Genomic DNA, 6,476 nt, shown 5'->3' on the forward strand with positions numbered 1-6,476 from the left:
CTCTCTCTCTCTCCTCTTTTCTTTTTTTGGTTTTGGATTTTTGAGACAGGGTTTCTCTGTGTACCCCTGGCTGTTCTGGAACTCTCTTTGTAAACCAGTGCTAGCCTCAAACTCAAAGAGAGCCGCCTGCTTTTACCCACCAAGTGCTAGGATTAAAGTCGTGGGACACCATGACTGGCGGTTTGATTTTTTTTTCAATGTTGCAATTTCCTTAATGAATTTTTCTCCATATTTAGTACATTTTCCCCCAATTTCCAAGCTATGTTAGCCCCTTTGGAGATGGTCTCGTTGAGAACTTGGTGGATTTTCCTTAGTGTGTGCACCTGCTGGCTTGCCTCTTCTGCATGGTCTTTAATTCTTTTGAACCTTAAGACGGACGGGGTTTTCAGAGAGCCCATCTACCACTATGGCTTTGGATTCTATTACAGGATTCTTGGTAGACTGAGAATGAGTCTTTGGTGGTGATTGTGTTATATTCTTTTTTGTTCTTTGTCGTGTTTTGTGCATCATTGGAGGGGCTTATAATTCAGTTTTGATTTCCTTTCTTCCCATTCTACTTAGGTGTTTTTCTGTGACTCTTCCTAGAGGGATTTCTCCATGAGGTTCAGCCAGAGGCACTGTTGAAACACAGCATTGATTGTCAAATGACGTCACTGAGGTGTTTCCATCTTAGCCATGAGACAAAAGGACCAAAGATGGGGCTGTACCCTAAACACTGAGGTAACCCAATGGAGTCAATTCCTTGTCTCACTGTGAGCCTGCTGGGAATAGGAGTCCACATGTCAGTCATGTTTATGAGCCAGTTGGGTGCTATGCCAAAATGCCAGGCCCTAGGTGACTCCTGGGGCCAAGGAGTGTAAACTCTTGGTCCTGTAGTGACCTCTTGGGCCTCATAAGTTAAAACTCCATCCCTGTACAGGCCTTCGGGATCACTGGAGCCCAAACTCTGGTCTTTCAGGGGACTCTGGACTCACGTGAACTGAAGTCCCCCACCTGCAAGGATCTCTAGTGCCACTGAGTGATCTCTAGCCCTATCAGAGCCTTGGTCCCTTGTCTAGATTATTTTTCAGTAGAAAACGTTATTACATTTATTTATACTTATTTTTGTGTGGGCACTCACCATGGTATGTCAACTTGTAGCAGTTAGTCTTTCCTTCTACCATGTAGGTCTCAAGGCTCAAAGTCAGGTTGTTAGGTTTAGCGCCAGGTCCTTGCCCCATCTTGGTGGCCCTTGTTTTAAAAATTTTTATGTTTTGAAACTATGGCTAAATACACATCACATTAACCATTCTTAATTACAGCAGTGTAAACACGTTCCCATTGTCAGGCAATCACTACCTCCTCTATGTCTTTTTCATCGCCAGAAACTGAAACCGTAACAATTAAATAATAACTTTGTGTCACAGATATGCCCAGAACTTTGTCAACTTGATTATTACAGTTTCTGTCAGGTTGACAACAGTAACCATCATGAGTCCATCCCTTGTCAAATCGACACCCAAACATAGCACTTTTCATTTATTCTTTTACCCTCTTTTCCAGTTTGAAAAGTCCCCATAATTGTTAAGAATTACTATGTTTCTCAGAAGTTTTAGGGCAGATTGTCTTCTGAGACTCAGGTGATCTCTTCTCTGTGAACCTCAATAACATCAACCAACCATGGGGAAAAAAAAAAAAACAACCCAAGTTACACACCTCCAAAAACACAGTGTCACAGAGTAAAGATCTATACTCCAAAAGGCAGAAATGATTAGCAAAAGACTATCAGATAAAAGCCAGACTGCAATCCAGCAGAGAAAACACAGCAATTCTGTGCTGGCCACCTGGAGTTTACGATGGAATCTTGCCCCAAAGGCTTGAGTTACTACATCTCCCCTGCCTACAGCGTACACAATCCCCTCTTGGGCCAGAGCCGTTTCGCGTCAACAGTTTTCCTCGTGGATGTCTTATGATCTGGCGTCTCTAACATCCTGGAGTATCCATTCCTATTTAGGCGTCACCCTCGCAACTTCACAGGGTCGCTTCCTTGTAGGGAATATGATCCTACCTCCCATTGTTTGGACTCAACAACTTTCTAGAACATTGGCCCAAGTCTCCGTGACCCCTTCATGCTTACATCTTATCATATCTGTAAAAACCAGTACCACATGCAAGGGTTTGTTTAACCATAACATAAAATGTTCAAATCTCCAGAAATGATGAGTAGGGCCATAGGAACTAGAGAAACCATAGAAGCAAGACTTACTTTTTGCTTCAGTTCTAAGTTCTCCTCCTCCCCGGATTCCTCCCCCTGCTATTAGGTTTTTGACCTTTAGAGCTTGCCTTTAGTAAAAGAATTCCAAGAGTTTTTTTTCTCTTCTCCTTTTTCTACTCTCTCTCTCTCTCTCTCTCTGCCCCCCTTCTCCCTTTCCCCTAACCCTCATAACCCCCTAAATAAACATTTAACATGTAAAAAAAAAAAGAATTCCAAGAAATTGTTTTCTTTTTGGTAATATTCTAACAATTTAGTTAGTTAAAAAAAATGCAACATAATTTTGCCCTAGATTCTTTTCTCTTTGCCAAATGTTTTCATTTTTCAGAGTACACTGTCTCTCATCCACTGACCTCTGGGCTTACAGCAGACATCCTATGTCTGTAGCTTTGCCCGTGAAGCTCTCCCCATGGAAGAGGGGGGTTTGGCATCATGCTCTAAAGGTAGCCTGTGAGAATCTGTAGTAGGAGCTGTGGGCTGTGTTCCTGCCACCCAGCTCCTGGCCGCCTGGCTAGCTTATGCCCCCAAAATAATGACACACAAATTGTATTCATTTAAACACTGCCTGGCCCATTAGCTCTAGCTTCTTACTGGCTAATTCTCACATCTTGATTACCCATTTCTATTAATGTGTGCAGCACCCCAAGGTGCGCTTACCGGGAAGATTCTAGCCTACATCCATCCTGGGTTGGAGCTTCATCGCATCTGCCTGGGAGAGGGGAGCATGGCGTCTGAGCTCACTTCCTCTTCCTCCCAGCATTCTGTTCTGTTTGCTCCACCCACCTATGTTCTAACCTATCAGGGCCAAGCAGTTTCTTTATTAATTAACCAATGACCTTCCTCCATCAAGAATCCTCTGTTTAGCACAGTAAACTATTCAAGGGAGTTGCAGATGCAGTTCTAGGCAAGGGAAGCTGGCCCAGCTCTGTGTGATGGGTAGATCACTTAGATTCAAAACTAACGAGGTTGTGGTTTCATCTAGTCATTGTAAGTTCTTTGAGCAGATTCAAACATTTACTTATTGTCTTAGATAAACAGCATGCCCTTTAGCAAACATCTCTTCAGGCAAACACATGCCCTGAAAGTCTCAATTTAATAGCAGCTGTCAGAACTTTACTAAGAAAATTCTCTTTCAATGTTACAGGACAGCTCCCTGCCCTTGGTGTGCAGAATGTCAAGTTCATGCTGATTTCCTGTAAGTAGATTTGATTTAGAATTTATGATTGCTGTACGTAAATATTCTCTCCCCTTTCCCCATATCTACAATACTTCATTTCCCCCGAACTCTGCATTACTAACTTCCTTATTATGAATTTTTACAAAATACAAGTAAAAGTGACCCCTGGTTTCATTCGCAGTTGTAAGCAAAGCCAAGTTTTTTCACATCCACACTTCCGATAACCAAACTCATTTTCATTTAGTTTTATATTTGAATTCAAAGTAATCTACTTTTTAATTTTTACAGCCGGATGTATTTTCATTCATCAATTTGCAGAGATATAGAGTTAACAAGAGGGGCGTCTAAATGGTTTTATCTGCTTTTTTTCCCTTCACAATGCTTTCCCATCTAATTATTTTAATGCTGTATTCTCCCTGACATATTCACCGTCGGTAATTAAAGTGATATTTTGCCCTTCCCCTTTCTCATTTAGTATAAATAGCAGTTTTCATATAATGCCACTTTAATCTTATCACCTCCAGTCCAAAATGCCTCACTATCTAGCTACTTTGCAAGTATGATATTATTGAATCTCCTATGTAAATGTGTAGCTGCCTGAAAAACTGTCCTTCCGAATATGTGTGGTAAATAGAAAGCTATTCCAATTTAAATGCCCTTCGGATGCCTACTCTGATTATTGTTGCTTCATTGACTCTGTGACTTACAATGAGGAGACAACAAAATGTAAAAGAGACAGAAAATAAGTGTCCAGCAATCATTTCATATGCAAGAATATTTGTAACATCTTTTTGAGGCGTTACCCGAGGGTGCACGTATAGGAGTATATGCGAATAGTACACAGTATACAATGCAGATATATTTTTAGGTGGTCAATATTTTCTAAACAAATGAAAGAAATTTGGAATTTTCTTAGGATCCAAACATGTGTACAGTTTTTGTTAAAGTACTTAGTTTCTTGGTTGAAAATCAGTAGCATTGTTCAGGGCTTCCTGACTCCTCACTGAAGTCACTTGTGAACTGAGAGAAATCTGAATGAATTATGGAGTTGAAAGTCTGTTTTCCCTTTATTTTATACCCTCCCTTCCTTTCATATACTTTTATCATTATGAATTTGAAATCAATACAGATTTATTAAGTAAAGCTTCCTTTTTCCCCCCTTCCTGAATTAGAGAGAGAATCCTAGAGTTCTTTCCCCCCCTTTAAAGCTAACTTTCTCTACTATAGTGCACAAGCCAGGGAGCCAATACAAAGATTCTCCTCCTTTCCAAGCATGTTGACTACAATCACACATTTAGGGATGGGAGTCATGAGCGGGAGCTGGTGGGTAGACCCACTGCTGGCTCAAATATGGCTTGCGCTCCTTGGAGGATTCTTCCATTTATTATGGGCCTCTGTGTGCTGGCCTTCTAACAGGGACACATAATGATACTTAGTGTTACTAATTCTGTGCCCCAAAGTCCTCGAAAAACACTTGGCCTTTGTTTTTTAGTTCAGAGAATGTCTACAGGAAAGGGGCTGTTGGTGATAGACTAAGGATTGTTGCTTGCTAGTCTGCTATAGGGTTTTGGGGACCCACAGACAAAATCCCAAACAAAAAGAAGTTTTTTAAGCAATTTTACCACTAGCCTTATGATTATAATAGCTATTATTATATAAGTACCCTCCCGCCTCAGACCAGAAGCTGATGCTAAGTTTAAGTTATTCAAGAAGCAAGTAGAAATCTATTTTTCAATGCTGTCTTTTCTGTTTGGGAAACAATGTTCTTTATCTTAAGCCAAATGCTATCCTGAAGAGACTGTGACTGCACCAGATTTGCCCCGGGTAGTATTCTGTTCAGATCATTCTTTGTGCCTGCAAAGCAGAGATGAATGGCAAGCGAGTAGGTGAAAATGTCAGTCCTTCCCTAGGCAATGAGATGTTCTGGGAAATTCCTTTTTGTATTCTATTACCTGGCCTTTTTGTTCATGTCAGGTTATTTCCATTGTTAGAGCAGCCACGGAGAGGTAGAAACTCAAATGATAGACATAAGTACATAAAAGGCTGCTTTTGGTGATTATATGCTACATGCCATTATTAAATAATTTATGAACGATGTTCCCCACTTACCAGTGACCTAAATATGAATAAACAGAAACTGGAACTGCCTTTTGTACTACAACCCGGAAACCTGGAGGTAAAAGCATCTTGCATATTTTGGGTTTTGTGGATATGTATGAATATGATTAAAAGTATCTTGTGAAAATAATAATTTAGCTTTCTGGCTTAGGTATGCATATTTCACAACTTCTTTCCTCCTTTTCTAGACAATTTATTTTCACTTTTGAATCAGGAAACTGGGTCTTTACTTGGATGGTATTCTGCTTGGTTATCAGAATCACAATGGAACTTTTAAAGATAGAATGTCCGTAAAGCCGCGGACGTCTGTTTTGAAGCATACTCCACTAGGAGGTAGTGATGATTGACTTGTCTCTAAAGTGATGGGCTGCCATCACAAAGTGCTGTAGTCTGGTGACTTAAACAGCAGACCATAATTTTCTCAAAGTTCTTAAGAATAGAGCTCTGAGATCAAGATATGGGCGGTTTTCCCCCAAGGCCATTATCTGGTCTTGCTGATACCTATCTTCCCAGGGTCTTTGCACACATCTGTTTTGCAATTCTCCTTTCTCGTAAGGGTACCAGTCATGGTGGCTCAAGTTTCCTTTCTTTAAAAGCCTCATTTAAAAAAATAAGTGTCTCAGAATACAGTTGCATTCTGAGAGATTGGAAGGTAACACTTCAACATATGAATCTTGGAGTGTTTTGGGGACATAATTTAGCCAATAAAACTTGAGGTTGTTTTTACATTGGCACTTATTAGCTGACTAAATCAGCTCTTCTACACCGGATCACTCGATAGATCGGGGTACTGCTGGGTCCCTTGGAAGAGTTTGTGAAATTCTAGTATATACATTCAACAGGTTCACAATTGTTTTCCCCAAAGTTTGAGTCCACCAGTGATTATATAAAATAAGAACTTGCCGGGCGGTGGTGGCGCACGCCTTTAAT

The sequence above is a fragment of the Microtus ochrogaster genome, chromosome 24, assembly GCF_000317375.1.
Source record: "Microtus ochrogaster isolate Prairie Vole_2 chromosome 24, MicOch1.0, whole genome shotgun sequence".
Lineage (NCBI taxonomy): Eukaryota > Metazoa > Chordata > Mammalia > Rodentia > Cricetidae > Microtus > Microtus ochrogaster.